This window comes from Canis lupus, chromosome 11 (genome assembly GCF_011100685.1).
Source record: "Canis lupus familiaris isolate Mischka breed German Shepherd chromosome 11, alternate assembly UU_Cfam_GSD_1.0, whole genome shotgun sequence".
Classification (NCBI taxonomy): domain Eukaryota; kingdom Metazoa; phylum Chordata; class Mammalia; order Carnivora; family Canidae; genus Canis; species Canis lupus.
In genome coordinates, this window is record NC_049232.1 from 61,403,548 (window position 1) to 61,419,300 (window position 15,753).

At 42.8% G+C, this 15,753-nt stretch overlaps 1 long non-coding RNA gene across 10 annotated transcripts in view; it reads right to left on the minus strand.

Moving 5' to 3' along the window:
• The window catches only part of LOC111098116, a 181,251-nt gene that overhangs the window by 116,274 nt on the left and 49,224 nt on the right, over positions 1–15,753 (minus strand). For 8 of the 10 annotated variants that reach the window (XR_005367083.1, XR_005367078.1, XR_005367085.1 and 5 more), the window contains one exon: positions 13,217–13,269. This is a non-coding gene — a long non-coding RNA (uncharacterized LOC111098116). Of the gene's footprint in view, positions 1–9,958; positions 10,623–10,724; positions 11,017–13,216; positions 13,270–15,753 lie in introns of those variants that run through there. The other 2 variants (XR_005367084.1, XR_005367079.1) reach the window with 2 other exon arrangements.

Consider the following 15,753-nt stretch of genomic DNA (forward strand, 5'->3'; position numbering starts at 1 on the left):
GGTAAAAATCATGTACGGATTTAGTAGACAGATAGTGCTAATCAGACAAGAGCCAAGACAGGGAAAGAAGAACTGAACTGGGAACTAAGTTCCCAATCAGTAGGATGAGAGTTCACCTCCTGGAGTCCTGAGAGGTGTGCCGCAAGAACTGGGAGTGGTAAAGGCAGATCACAGCCTGGAAACCAGAAGCCCCTGCAGGAGGTAGCGTGGATATGCTCTCTGTGCTCAGAAGCACGTCAGGAAGCCAGGGTAGATCAGGAAGTGTGAGACCATCTGTGCTCTACAAGAACCCAGGGAGTCAGGGGGTCAGATGAGCACGCAAGGGTTGGTGATCAAAGCAGGCAAAGGCTGAAATCTAGGAAGTCTGGAAGAGCAAGATAATGATATACATCTATCAAAACACAGTAAAGAGCCTAATCTTGAGGCAGGGATTGTGGGAGCTAAGGTTTCTTTCAAGTTTTCTCCAACGAGGTGTTTGGTCCTTAGGCTCCAGGAGTGAGTAGGGAAGGGGGTATAGTTTAATGGTATGCTATAGCTACAGAGAACTGATTGTGCAGATCTCTTCTCAGCCTCAAGTTTAGTGGCCTCACATTTGTAGTATGAAATTGGCCGTGGTAGAAGTATTGACACAATGGAAATTGGCAAATGCTACAAATCAGAGATTTATAGAGAAGGGTCAAAGACCATGTGTGGTCACAAAGCTTAAAATATTTACTACCTGGCCCTTCACAAAAGAAGTTTGCCAACCTGGACAGCCCGGGTGGCTCAGTGGCTTAGCACTACCTTCGGTCCAGGGCGTGATCCTGGAGTCCTGGGATGGAGTCCCACATCGGGCTCCCTGCAGGGAGCCTGCTTCTCCCTCTGCCTGTGTCTCTGCCTCTCTCTGTGCCTCTCATGAATAAATAAATAAAATCTTAAAAAAAAAAAAAAGTTTGCCAACCTTTGATCTAGTAGCAGAGATAAGCCTTACTCCTTTGTAGCTCTCTCCATCAGCCATTAAAAGGATGAGGTTTGAGCCAGGCCCTGGCCTGACCTCTAGTAGAACCACTACTAGAGAAGATGATGCTAACACATAAAAGGATTGAGGCTGGATATCTCCTGGGCTACAGGTCAGTTAGCCAATTAGAAATGTGTGTTTGCAAATATTTGGCTGTGTGGGCCAGAGGCTAAAGTTGACACATAAACACTGAGCACAAAGAGAGGGAGGTTGGGGGTTAGCCCAAGAACACAAAAAGGAACAAAGTCAAATGATCCTTATTGGAGTGGGCAGCAGAGGTGGAGAGAATAACAACAACCAGCACTTCTAGAATGCCTACTGCATACCACAGGCTTGCTACTCCAAGCACATTACCCCTATTAATACATTTAGTCCTCCAACAGTCCTACGAGGTTGCACCTATTTATTACTCCCATTTGACAAAGAAACTAAAGCACAAAGAAGTGAAGCAACTTGAAAACAGTCACAAAGCTAAGAAGTAAAAAAGCCAGGATTTAAAACCAGATAATCTGATTTTAGAATCCACATTTTTAACTACTACATACACGCTCCCTCCAACAGACTGGCTGGAAAAGGAAGGAAAGCAGGTGGAAAAGGAGAACAGGAAAGAGTGTGGTGATAAGCTATATCTGAACCCAAAGAAGGAGTACAGAAAAACGAACATTTCCCCAATCCCTTGACAATCATGGCTGAGCGTTCTCTGTGCCAGGCTCTGTGCCAGATGCTGGCGGTACACAGATGAGTCCAACTTGGGCTAGACGGCAAGTAGTCACAAGTAAAGAGGCAATGCTAAAGCAGTCTGGATTAAGTCCTACAGAGCACTGTTGGGGCGCAGCAAAGAAAAAAGCTCCACCCAGCAAACTCGGGCTCTGTGCCAATAAAACTGGAGTCAGGTACCAGGGAGGCATGTGGAGCTTGGGTTGCCCAGTACCATCTGGATGAACCAGCTCCAGACTAGGTTACAAAAAGAAAGGGCTCAAAAAACAGGTCAAGAGACCACAGGAATGCCCAACAAACATCCATGTACCAGAAGACAGAAGCAGAGACATAAATCCTGAATAAATTGGTGAGTCAAAGCCTAGTAGTGATTGGAAATGGGAGAGGGGGGGCATAGGCAGCTGGGGAGCCCAGATCAAGCAGCAGAAGCCAGAATGGAGCAAGAGATTGAACAAAGGGACCTAGGCACTTCTGGGTCTTCTTGTCACACTTCCTTCCCTATCTCCCAGCTTTATTCCTCACCTAATTTTCTAATAGCAGACTCTCCACCAGCGTTATGAACCAGGAACCTACTGATTTTGGTGCCCCTAATATTGGAGGAGAAGTTCTAGAGTTAAGCATTTTATGTTAATGTTCCTCCCATTACCTCCTGCCATTCAGCTAACCCACCCAGCAAGACCTGATGGCCCTCTTCTAAAAAGAAGTGTCAGGTTCCTTTGTCATTTACATTTCTCTCCAGAAACATTCCATCCAGAGCTTATGGCTGCTGATAACCTGGCAGTGTTGGTGACTTCACCATTCTCCCTCTGGAAAACGAAGTGACTCAGCAGTCATCAAAACCAAGATAACAGTGGAAGTCATTAGGAGTTCTCTGCAGGGCAAAGAAATGTCAGGGCTGTTGGGTGTCTGAATGTAGCCACAGGTCCTGGGGTTAACATAGCAGAAAAAAATGACAGTGTACCGAGTCGCAGGCTAGTCCAACAATTATCAAATCCCCAGAGAGAAACTCTTAATAAAGACTTGTTGACTTTGCTCTAACAATAGGAAGGGTGGTGTTCCAAACCTTAGTTCTTCCTTCCTGATTTCCAGCATACTGACCAACATGTCTGTACTGAACACGATCATGTACACAGTTGCTGTCGTGCTATTAGGTTAGATATCCGTGGGACTGTTTGCCAGAACCCCCTTCTCCTGGGAACTACTCACGCCACCCCTATCTGCACGGCATCTTCCTATGTGGCCTTATCTCTCCCGGCACATCTGATTAGTCAGGGGTGAACACTTGACCCAAGGCAGGCCAATTAGAGCCCCTCACGGGAGTTCTCCCAACTGGAATAAGAGAATCAGTTTCTGATAGCGGAAGTTGAAAGATAAATTTCTGATAGTGGAAGTTGAAAGATAAAAAATTTAGGAGCTTTTTATGGCTACGTTTACCACCATGTGGAGGAAAGAGAGAAGATCTTGCTGTCTCTAAGAGAGAAGATCGAAATGCAAAGAGAAACAGAGGTTAGGGAGATAGACAAGATTCTTGGCAGCATCCAAGTCTAGGCACTCAGTTCCTCAGGTCAGGTTGCAGCCATACTTCCTATATTTTGGTGATTTGATTAATTATTGGATACCCTCCGTTTTTGCTTAAGCTACTTCTAGCTTAAGTTTCTTCTAATTGGTTATAAATAGTGTCTGAATCCACCCAGACTTCAGGTGGCAATGAGTATGTGGAGGCATGGAAAAAGTAGAGAACTCCCCACTCTGCTCTCTTTTTTTTTTTTTTTTAATTTTTATTTATTTATGATAGTCACACAGAGAGAGAGGCTCAGAGACAGAGGGAGAAGCAGGCTCCATGCACCGGGAGCCCGATGTGGGATTCGATCCCAGGTCTCCAGGATCGCACCCTGGGCCAAAGGCAGGCGCCAAACCGCTACGCCACCCAGGGATCCCGCTCTGCTCTCTTATAGATGGTACCAGTATACAGTGGCAGTCAGTCCCCAGCCTAGACAGATCACACAAGTGGTCTCAAGTCCAACATGAGAGGAACAAGAGGCCACCTCCTTCTCTATGCTTATTCACACCTCATGCCCCTGTTTGCTCTAGCATCTCACTAACTGCTCATTTGCTCGGCCACTCCAACTGATGTCTTCTTGGTCTATTCCTCTGGATTCCAACTCAGTGCATCATTCCAGGCTACTAAGCATGTCTTCAAGTACTCAAACCCTCCAGAAAGCAATCTAAGTTAGCCTCTGCTACACAGCACCGAGGGCTGAGCCTCAGTGGCACAATCAATCAATGAATGTTACATGGCATAATATAAACTAGACTAGAACTGTCACAGGAAGTCAGAAAAAAAGAACAAACCAGTTGAGGGTTTTTTTTTTTTTTTTAAGATTTTATTTATTTATTCATGAGAGACACACAGAGAGAGGCAGAGACATACATAGGCAGAGGGAGAAGCAGTCTCCATGCAGGAAGACCGATGTTGGGACTTGATCCTGAGACTCCAGGACCATGCCCTGAGCCAAAGGCAGATGCTTAACCACTGAGCACCTAGGTGTCCCCAGTTGAGAGTCTTGTAGAATATATGGCCTTGAATTTGGAGAGATAGAAAGGACTCTCCAATGTAAAAAAATTAAAGACACTAGAGCAGAAAAAGCTTGGGGATAAGAGGTCTGGAAACAAGAAATGAGCTTGACTGAACTGAGTGTTACCAGAATGGGACCAGTATTAGGTAAATCCAAGAGCTAAAGTGGGGTCTGCAACACAGGGTCTTAACAATAAGGCAGAGGAGATTAGACTTGATATGCACACAGGTATCATGGTAGGATTTTGATTTGAGAAAGGAGGAAAATGATATTTTAGCTACATATTTCCCACAGAGGATAAGAGACAGAATCTCTTTAGTTTAGAGGCACCTGGGTGGCTCAGTCAGTTAAGTGTCTGCCTTCAGCTCAGGTCATGATCCCAAGGTCCTGGGATCCAGCCCCATGTCAGGCTCTCTGCTCAGCAGGTAGTCAGCTTCTCCCTTTCCCTCTGTGTGCTCTCTCTCTCAAATAAATAAACAAAATCTTTTTTAAAAATAAAAATTTTAAAAATCAATTAAAATTATTTTAAAAAAGAATCTAGTTTTAAAAAGATAAAAGGGGAGGTAATGCTTACTCTCTCCCAAAAGCATTCTTTATTTTCCTAAAGGATTCATCATTGGTTATTTCGAGAATTTTTGTTGTTGGGATGCTGTTCAATATAGAAATTTAGAAAATACAGACAAGCAAAGGAAAGTTCTCCCAAAACTTCACATACAAATTAAGCATTAAAATATTTATATAGGGGATCCCTGAGTGGCTCAGCGGTTTAGCGCCTGCCTTCCGCCCAGGGCGTGATCCTGGAGTCCTGGGATCAAATCCCACATCAGGCTCCCTATAGGGAGCCTGCTTCTCCCTCTGCCTGTGTCTCTGCCTCTCTCTCTTTCTCTCTGTGTGTCTCTCATGAATAAATAAATAAAATCTTTAAAGAAATAAAATAAAATACTTATATATATATATATCTTTACAAAATGATCTATAAAACATATATACCAATAAAAACATGATTTATCAATTAGATATATCAATTAGACATAATTTACCAATTATAAGTAAGTATGGCTCTTCTCACTTAGCCATATCTTTTCCATCGACTGCTTTTGAGTGGTGAATTCCTCTATCACATTTAAAATATTACGATTTTAAAAAAATTAAATTTACATGTACCTATTTAGAATTTATTCCACAGCTCAGAGTAGCATTTTCTGAAATTTGTTCTACAAAACAGAGCTACAAGATATTCTGCCCAAAGTAAAAGGTTATGTTTAGGAGAGGCATAATCCTTTGTGGTAATTAAAAGTTCTTAGGTGCCCTACCATTAATTGCTTAAAGCTAAATAAAGTTTGCTCCAGGAAATATCTTCCCAATGGAAATTCATCAACATTGGTATAATTCTAATTGAAATTAATGTATTCAGAAAGAGAGAGTTCAAAACACAGTCCTGGTCAAGAATATCCTACATTCAATGGAATCATCAAACGAAGCCCCACTTTCTGGAATGGTGGCAGTCTCCCCAGCACCCAACAAGGCCAGCAGTAGTCAGACAGCCAGCTCTCTTGAAGGATACAGAGACCAGAAATTGAGCATCTGCTTGAAAATGACACAAAACTATTGAGGTCCCTTTCAACTCTGAGACTCCATGAATTTTAACTGAGAGCATTAAAAAAACTTGCAGATCTCATTCTTCATTCGCCAGCCTCAAGCAAGCCATTTTTCCTCTCCAAGTCTCAGGTTCTTCAGCTTTTCTGTGAAGAGAGGGCTGCCATCCAACTCTGAGCCACAAATCTCTGGAGCCCTTTGGAGTCCCTTCCAACAGTGACAACACATCATCCTGGTCTCCTGGTCTCTTAACTTCTACAGCCTCACTGAGGAACTCTATCCTTCCTCTTTGTTGGAAAAAAAAAAAAAAATGATATAAGCAAACAAAATAATCAAGAGTTGCTCATATGTGCACACAGAGCATGAACCAAACAGCTGGAAAACAAAGAAAGTAGGTGAAAGGTGAAGTTGTTTTGCTGAATGAGTGTCAGAGGTTGGTGTACAAATCCACAGGGGAGGATGAGAGCTTCACTAATGCTAACACTTGCTCTGAAAAAAATCTGTTCACAGAACTTCCATCCCAGCAACCCAACCTCCACTCTCCATACTACTGTCTTCTGAAAGGCCTAGAGGCAAGGAAAATCTTATTTTTTCTTTCTTTCCTTTCTTTCTTCCACGAAAACAAATAGAGGTTTAAAAAAAAAATTTTTTTTTTAAGAGACTGAGGCTCAATTAGAAAGATCCTCCATTGGGATCCCTGGGTGGTTCAGCAGTTTAGCTCCTGCCTTCGGCCCACGGTGTGGTCCTGGAGTCCCGGAATCAGGACCTGGGGTCGGGTCCCACGTGAGGCTCCCTGCATGGAGCCTGCTTCTCCCTCTGCTTGTGTTTCTGCCTCTCTCTGTGTGTGTATGTGTGTCTCTCATGAATAAATAAATAAATCTTAAAAAAAAAAAAAAAGAGAGAGAGAGAGACCCTCCTTCCTCCTTAGGGGGGAAAAAAACCTACAGCTGTTCCAATGTAACCCCAGGGTCCCACAATATTTGGCTTTTCTGAAAGCAGGGAGGGGGTCTTACTGTTTTGTGTGCTCCCCAGAGCCCAAAGAACCCAATTCCCTGCTTCTCTTTCGTTTTAGTGTTGAAAAAAATGAGAGGAACCTCAAAGAATGTGGAGAAAAATATATTTAAGTTGGTGGTCACTTCTTGAGGTGACCTTCCATCCATCCTCTGGGCAAAATATCACAAAGACCAACAAAATCTGAATCTAATTAAGGCTAAGAAAGGCACAGAGCTGATTACCTGGCTGAACCAAACACTCCTGAGCACAGGCCTTCTCCTCTGAAACCCTCAGGTCTCCTCACTAGCTGCAGAACAAAGCCCACTGCTCTGCTTTAATGAAGTATACAAATTCAACAAGCAGTCTGATATTTTTGGTGCAGAGCCTGAGCTCTAGTGTTTCTTTGGTCCTGGTCTCTCTCCATAGAGGCTGTCACTTAAACCAACAGCAAGGCTGGTTGGTTCCCAACATCCTTCAGTACACTTTACAGAGAACCTATCATGCTAGTGCTCTTTGCAGTGCCTAATATAGAGAATGGGCCTTCCCCAAAGGCTTAAGAACCAGTTGTAGGGGGGCGCCTGGGTGGCTGGGTCAGTTAAATGTCCAACTCTTCATTTCAGCTCAGGTCATGATCTCAGATTTATGAGATCCAGACCCAGGTCAGGCTCTGCACTGGGTATGGAGCCTGCTTAAGATTCTCCATCTCCCTCTACCCCTCCCCACCACCCCCAAAAAAGAAAAGAACCAGTTATTGGACTGTTCTTGTACCTGCTAGGTAATAAACATTTGTAGCTTTAGCTAAATTTTCTCTAAGACCTCACTTGATGTAGAAGTTATAAAAAAGGAGGGGACAGGGTGCCTGGGTGGCTCAAATGGTTAAGCATCTGCCTTCAGCTCAGGTCATGATCTGTGGGTCCTATGATTGAGCCCCACTTGGGCTCCATGCTTAGTGGGGAGTCTGCTTCTCCTTATCCCTCCACCCTTTCCCTCCACTTGTGCTCTCTTTCTCCCAAGTAAATAAATCTTTAAAAATAATAATAAATTAAAAAGGGGGGGATATAGCCCCCACCCATTTATAGCCACCAGAGGTAGGGAGACCAACTCATCCTGATTTGCCAAGGACTTTCTCAGTTTCAGCACTGAAAATCCCATGTCCTAGGAAAACCCACCATGCCAGGTAAACCAGGACAATGGACCCACACACATATTGAACTCAAAGAATTTACCAATTGCTAAAGCCAAAGTAGCTTGAGTTAGTGCAAAACATCTTGTTTCCCTTGAAATCACTTCTGCAGGCTTACATTTCCAAAATGAAAAATGAGATCTAGAGTCTTGTTGATATAATCAACAGCATCTATTTCCCCCAGGAGCTTGTTAGAAATGTAGAATATCGGGCCCTATCCCACATCTACTGGATTAAAATTTGCAATTTAGCAAGGCCTCCAAGTGAGATTTTCACAAGGGCTCATGTCCCTTAAAGTCTGTGGTATGCTGGCCTAGAGGAAGAGATCTCAGAGAGTGACTTTTAGCTGGGTCTTGAAGTCAGTAGGAATGAGTTGGCAGAGGGCATCAGAAAATAGCAATGTGGTTATTTGGCAGGAGCCAGTTGTTTCTGGGTGTGAGGGATGGGAACTCACCCACTGGCAGGTTGGGGAGACTGTAAGGGAGACTGTGGAAGCCCTTGCCCATCAGACAAAAGTATTCGCCCCATATATTCCTTGCTCTCTCTCCTTCAAGGCTCAGGCAGCTATGAAACTCGATTTTATTTTCTGAAAGCCAGACTCCTCCCTCCCTCTGGCCTAGTTTGGTGGCGGCAGGACTTCCACAGTGCTAGCCCAGTGGGGGAGCAGCAGGCCCAGGGAGATCCTCTGCCAGGACGGCATTCTGGTTCCAGCTCTTCTCTCTAGGGACCTCTGAAGGGTCTGACATAGGGTTCCCCTATGTCTCTGGCTTAGGAAACACAGGCTCTGATGGGGGAAGGCAGAGGAGATAGCCAGCAGTTAAAGGGATGCAGATCAAGGATCTCTATTTCAAAAGGAGAAGCTGGCAAAATAAGAAAAATGAGAAGCCTCAAGCAATATCTTGCATTCAGAGACATACTATACATACAGTATTGGTAATTCTCAAAATAACCAATGATGAATCCTTTAGGCAAAATGAAGAATGCTTTTGGTAGAAAGAATAAGCATTACCTCCTCTTTTATCTTTTTTTATAATTTTAATTGATTTTTTAAAAATTTTTAATTGGTTTCTTAACCACTTTGTGCCCCAGTTTCCTAAACCCTACCATAGGGATTACCTCTGTACCAACCTCATAGGTTGTAAAGATTCAGTAAATTAATGCATGCAAAGCTCTTAGAGTAGCGCCCAGGAGCTCCCTCCAAGGTACTGCCTTGAATTAAACAATGGCTTCTGTCCTAATGTGGAAGTTGGAGACATGACTTGCTGAGTGGGGAGCTGGGTTGACAGCCAGTCTCGAGGTCAACCCAAGGGGCCATATCTTCATAGATGTTGGCATTTGAAAACATATTATACTATGGTACTCAAATATGGAATGTTAGGGATGCCTGAGTGGCTCAATGGTTGAGCATCTGCCTTTGGGTCAGGGCCTGATCCCAAGTCCCAAACGGGGCTCCCTATAGGGATCCTGCTTCTCCCCCTGCCTATACCTCTGCCTCTCTCTCTCATGAATAAATAAATAAAATCTTAAAAAAAAAAAAAAAAAAAAAACTTTAAGTAAAAATAAATAAATAAATAAATAAAATATAGGGCAGCCTGGGTGGCTCTGCGGTTTAGCGTTGCCTTCAGCCCAGGGCGTGATCCTGGAGACCCGGGATCAAGTCCCACATTGGGCTCCCTGCATGGAGCCTGCTTCTCCCTCTGCCTGTGTCTCTGCCTCTCTCGGTCTCTCTCTGTGTCTCTGTTGAATAAATGAATAAAATCTTTAAATAAATAAATAATATATATATATTCCATATATATATGTATTTCATATATATATGGAATGTTAATCCATCAAACATAGGGTGAACTGAGACTTCCTGTGTGCATTAGTCAGTGGACAGAGAAGCAGAGCCTAATGAGTGATACACAATAAAGGATTTATTACAGCAATTAGAACTGAAGCTAAATTGACATAGTGGAAAGCTACCAGACTATGTGTCCCTAGCATGGCTGGTTAATTTTGAGAACTTCACCGAAAAACTCTTATTCCACATACTAAAGTCCAGGAGGCTTCTACAGGAGGTCTTTCTTTTGGTACCTCCCTCTTGGGGGTGTACCACACACCACTCTTTGTACACATCTGTAATAGGGCCTGTATCACTTGTGTCTCAAGTGTGCTCCTCTAAAAGCCCTTCCAGGACAGAAGCTGTGTCTCATCCCTTTGCATCTCCAGTTCCTGGCATGGCTTCTGGCATATGTCAGGTCAGATCATGTGAAATCACTGCCATTTTATCATCTTTCATCCAAAAAAAAACAAACAAACATGCAATTCCATAAATTTCAGAGTATTAGGAGGCACTCAGCAAATGTTTACTAAATAAATGACAAGACAATCAAGTAGCCACAAATTCTAGTTAAACATCAAAGAAAGAAACTAGGGCAGCCCAGGTGGCTCAGCGGTTTAGCACCGCGTTCAGCCCAGGGCCTGATCCTGGAGACCTGGGATCGAGTTCCACGTCGGGCTTCTTGCATGGAACCTGCTTCTCCTTCTGCCTGTGTCTCTGCCTCTCTCTCTGTTTCTGTCATGAATAATAAATATAAATAAATAAAATCTTTAAAAAAAAAAAAAAAGAAAGAAACTACCTCAGGTTTTGCATGGCCTCAGATTTCTGATTACATACCTCAATTATTTTTGCAGTTTCGAATGTGGAGATGCCAATGAGTAATCCCAACAGGTCAAACAAACAAGTTCTGTACCATTTTCATGTCTCTGGAGCCTTGCAGTATCTCCACACAGAAGATGAGTGAGTCCCAAGGGGTCAAATGCAGTTTGCTGTACTGTTTTAGTATTTTTGGAGGCTGCCAGCAACTCCACACAGCTACAAAGTGGCAGACTCCAAGATGGATAAGATAAAGGTCTGCGATGGCAGGTGTCCAAGATGGCTCAGAAAGCAGGGGCTGAACTCCCCTTGACTTTCAGTCGCATCATCACAGAATGGTAAGAAGCCTCAGAGGTCATGGTTGTCAACCATACATCATTTAGAACCAAAAATTAGCACATGCAATCTAACCTCTTAAAAAATCAAGACATGTATCAGTGAAAGGGAGTTTAAGATAATAAAAGGAAAGGAATAAAGGAAGAAGACAGCTGGTACAAACCCTCTATACTAGGCAGGTACACCCGCCAAACACAACACTTGATTTCACTTCATTCAGCTATAAAGGGTCTAAAATTGTGAGGTTTGTCAGGTTCCACCATCCAAAGGGACCCCAGCAGCTACCACCTGAGGCTGCAGAGAGGCCTGAGTTGGTGGATCAAGGAGAGGTGGTTTTGAAACTTCCAAGAGGACAGGGCTCCAGAGGAATGTTATCCATGCAGATGTGCTCCTGCCTGGAACCAGCCTTGTGATTCCCTGGGTTCTGGCCCTCCTCTCCTTTCCTCTTCCTGTTTCTTGGTCCCCAGCAGCCCTTACCATCCCTGTCCTCTGCACCTACTTACCTGATGATCCAACTCTGGACCTCCACCTTGGGTCCTGCCTCTCAGGCCTATCCCAGTTACAGGGACAGGGGAAGTGAACTAAGAGGAGCTGGTTGTATTACACATGGTCTATCACTTCAAATTCACAAAATGCTGAAAAGTAAGAATAACTAGCCTCCTTTAAAAATGAAAAGTTATGGATGCCTGGGAGGTGTCTGACTATCAATCTCACTAGGGTTGTGATATCGGGGTCATGGGGTCAATGTCTACGTTGGGCTCTACGCTCAGTGCAGAGTCTGCTTGAGATTCTCTCTCCCTATCTCTCTGTCCCTCCCGTTCAGAAAAGTTAGGTAATCTGCTTCAAGTCACAGAGCTGCTACAGGATGAAAGAGAAATATTCCGGGGCCATATTCTTTACAATATGCCATACAGATTCTCTGTCCAGATTCCTTTTCACATTCCCTGGAGGCTCATTTGAATGTTTTGCACCCCTGATATTTGTTCTGAGTTCTTCTTTTTTTTTCTTTCTTTTTCTTTTTTTTTTTTTTTTTTTGCTGAGTCCTTCTTCAATCTACATTTCATCGCTTCATCTCCAGCAACTTCCCCCACTCAGTCTCTGGCCAACTCACGATGTCTTCTAAGAAGACCTGCCCATAATTTGTAATCCACATATGAAGTGAGGGCACACCCAATCATACATCACCTACCTTACATGAGTCTCTACTGTTACAGGAAGTATCCAAATATCTTGTCATAGCATAAATGCCACTCATAGTGTGTGGCCCCTACCAGTCCCTCTGGCTTCACCTCTTACCTGACCCTTCTTTCTTCTTGTTCACTAGATTTCAACTATATTAAATCTCCTCCCTAAAGAAGCCACATCTAGACCAAGTAGCCAACAGGCTGGCTTATAGTATTTATTATGGAAAGGTTTTTATTATCTTGGCATCTGGTATTAGAATTTCTCTTTGAGCAGAACCACCTCTATTGGAAGAATTTCTGGATAACCCACCCCTGGTGGTGGTGCAGAAGCTGAGGTCCTAGGGTCCCAGGTGTGAATAGGTTGCAGGTTGGGCTCTCCAGAAGTAGATGTTGAGATGCAGTTTGGGGTACAAGATGTTTATGAGGACAACCCAAATGTACATCAACTGATGAATGGATAAACAAAACTGCAGTATGCAGTGAGATCCCATTTTATAACTCCTCACATCTTCACCTAAGTTACAGCACAGAGCATACACCCTCAACATTTTGCCAAATAGGTACTTCTAACACTATTGTTTCACTCTTAGACTCTCCTTTCTCTCAGAGCCTCAGCTACCTGAAGCATTTATTCAATTAAATTGTTTTTTAAGTTTTGTAGAACAGAGCATCTCTTTTTTCCTCCTCCTTAAAAAAAACATTGTTAAAAGACATTAACATTGAGGTGTAATTTATGGATTAGGGTCACATTGTGCTTAAAATCTACAGATAATGATGAATAAGAGCAGGAGTGAAAGAAAAAGCAAGAGGAAGTCTATCACCAAAACCAGGTTGATCTTAGTATAAGGTGTTGATTGAGCCTATAGCTTTTCATAAAAATCACATCAGGAAAAGCTGCAAGAAAGACTGTATTTCACATCTGGTTAAGTCAAGAGCAATGGAAACACCAGCAGAAAAAAATGTAAACCCAGACATCTAATACTGAAAACTTACTTTTGCATAGATGGTTTCCATATATCATCCTATTTAGTCCTCTCAATAACGCCCTAAATTGGGAAGATCAGAAATATTATAATCATTATTTTTTTAATTTATTTATTTATGATAGTCACACAGAGAGAGAGAGAGAGAGGCAGAGACACAGGCAGAGGGAGAAGCAGGCTCCATGCACCAGGAGCCCGATGTGGGATTCGATTCCGGGTCTCCAGGATCGCGCCCTGGGCCAAAGGCAGGCGCCAAACCGCTGCGCCACCCAGGGATCCCTATAATCATTATTTTATAGTTGAGTCAATTGATATTCAGTGTTTGATTGGCTCAAGTTTACATAGTAACCAAGCAATGGTTCCGGGACTCGCCCAGAGTTAGTGAATCCAAATGCAGTATTCTTTCCATGAACACCTCATGCTATAGCACAACTGCCACCACCTCCCTGCCCTCTGTGGCCAGAGAGATACCACAAGTGGACAGAGAGAAACCTGATCAGCAGTTCAAATACATTTCCCATGAGGCAACAGTCATTTGAGGATTAACTTCTTAGAGGACATTTTTCATTAATGAGCATGGATTTTAGCAAACAAATAGAATGAACAGAATTATCTTCTAACACATCCCAGTGATGCAAGAACTCCTTTGTGCATGGTCTTGAAAAAGGTAAACAGTAAAACTCCAGACAGGCAACGTGTAACCATGTTTAACTCCAGGTGTGGCTCTCAGAGGAATTTTATATGGCAAGACAGAGAAAGAAATTATTGAATAAAGGGCTTCCATACAACAGAGTAGCATTCAGCCCAGGAGTCTTCCTTCCAAACAAAAGTCACTACAACATACTAGGAAATCAAAGGCAATCAAAGGCTTCCACTGGCAGTGATGGTGGCATATTTCCAGAACTCAGACAAAGTGATACATCCAGCATTGATATAGATTGTGCAATTAGAAATGAAGGGACAGATTCCTGTACAAAAAGTATGTTTGAGAAACTGCGTCTCAACCAAGTTAAATGGCTTTCTTACTCCAGGACTCCCCAAGAGGAGAATAACTTATATAGCAATTTAAGAAATGGTGAATTCGAGCAATAGAATACAATTGGTGCCATTTATAACAACTGCAGAAAAGAAACTGATCATTCTGGACAACTAGTTCAGGTATGACAAGTACATGGCTTGTTTCCCTTCATTTCTCCCTCCTGCCCCCATGGCAGGCATAACTAATTAAGTCACTGCACTCTTTGCCGACGATTCCAGATGTAGCTTCACAATCTTTAAATACCTCAAGAAGTCACTATTAGCTAATCATATCTGCATTATCAGCTTTCAAACAAAAAGATGGTTATAAACTAGCACTGGATGAAGAATAGACTAGATATTCCTCAGGGTGCAATGGATGAAGAGGGTTGAGACCAGGAAGACCTGCTAGTTAACTCCCACAGGAAGAGTTAAGGGCCAGGGACCAGATCCCAAGTGTCATTTTATCCTCAGTACCCAGCAAAGTGCCCAGCATGGTAGACTCTGGATATATTTGGTGAATTAATGAGTTAACACCAAAATCACATGATAGTGATGATTTTACATGGTCCACAGTAACTATATGCGTATATTAGCCATTAAGAAAAAATGTGTATAACTGTTCCCTATTACGGATTCAGTTTCTTTCACACTCTTTCTGCTATCTTTACCAGAATCCTAATAAAGAGCCTCATCCAGTATGGTTTAAAGAAGCACCAGGAACCACAAAGATGATAACACCAATAGACTCTGGTTTGAATCTACATTTACTTGCTATATAACCTTGAGAAAATTACTTGACTTCTCCAGGCTTCAATGTCTTCGGTTATAAAAAAGAGGATAATAATATCTACCTTGTAGGGTTGTTATAAGGATTAGGGATTTATTATGCAAAGTAACCTAATACAGTTCCTGCTTGGTCTTTTTCTATTTATGCCTCTCCTTGCTTCCAAAAGGATTTAAAGTGGCTTAAAATGTTATCCATGATGAAGTAAATATATTTAAAATAAAGAGGCAAAATTTCAAAGCAAAGGGAAAACAGTCAAAAGTAAACAAGGAGTGACTTAGAACATCTCACACACCGTAGACATACAATAAAATGGTGGTGGTGGTGAAAACAGTTTGTACTAATAACATCTGTTGTCACTGGTGCTATCATGTCTTCCTGAGGAATTCCAATCATTCTTCAAGTCCCCATCTGGGGACTAGCCCTACCAAATAGTAAACATAATATAAAAGCTCAAAAATTGGGATCCCTGGGTGGCGCAGAGGTTTGGCGCCTGCCTTTGGCCCAGGGCGCGATCCTGGAGACCCGGGATCGAATCCCACGTCGGGCTCCTGGTGCATGGAGCCTGCTTCTCCCTCTGCCTGTGTCTCTGCGCCTCTCTCTCTCTCTCTGTGACTATCATAAATAAATAAAAATTAAAAAAAAAAGCTCAAAAATTAAAAGTGTAGTATTGGTACACAGAAAAGAATAGAGCATCCATAAAAGATTTTAGATATAAAGTTGCGAGATTCTGAAAATCTCAG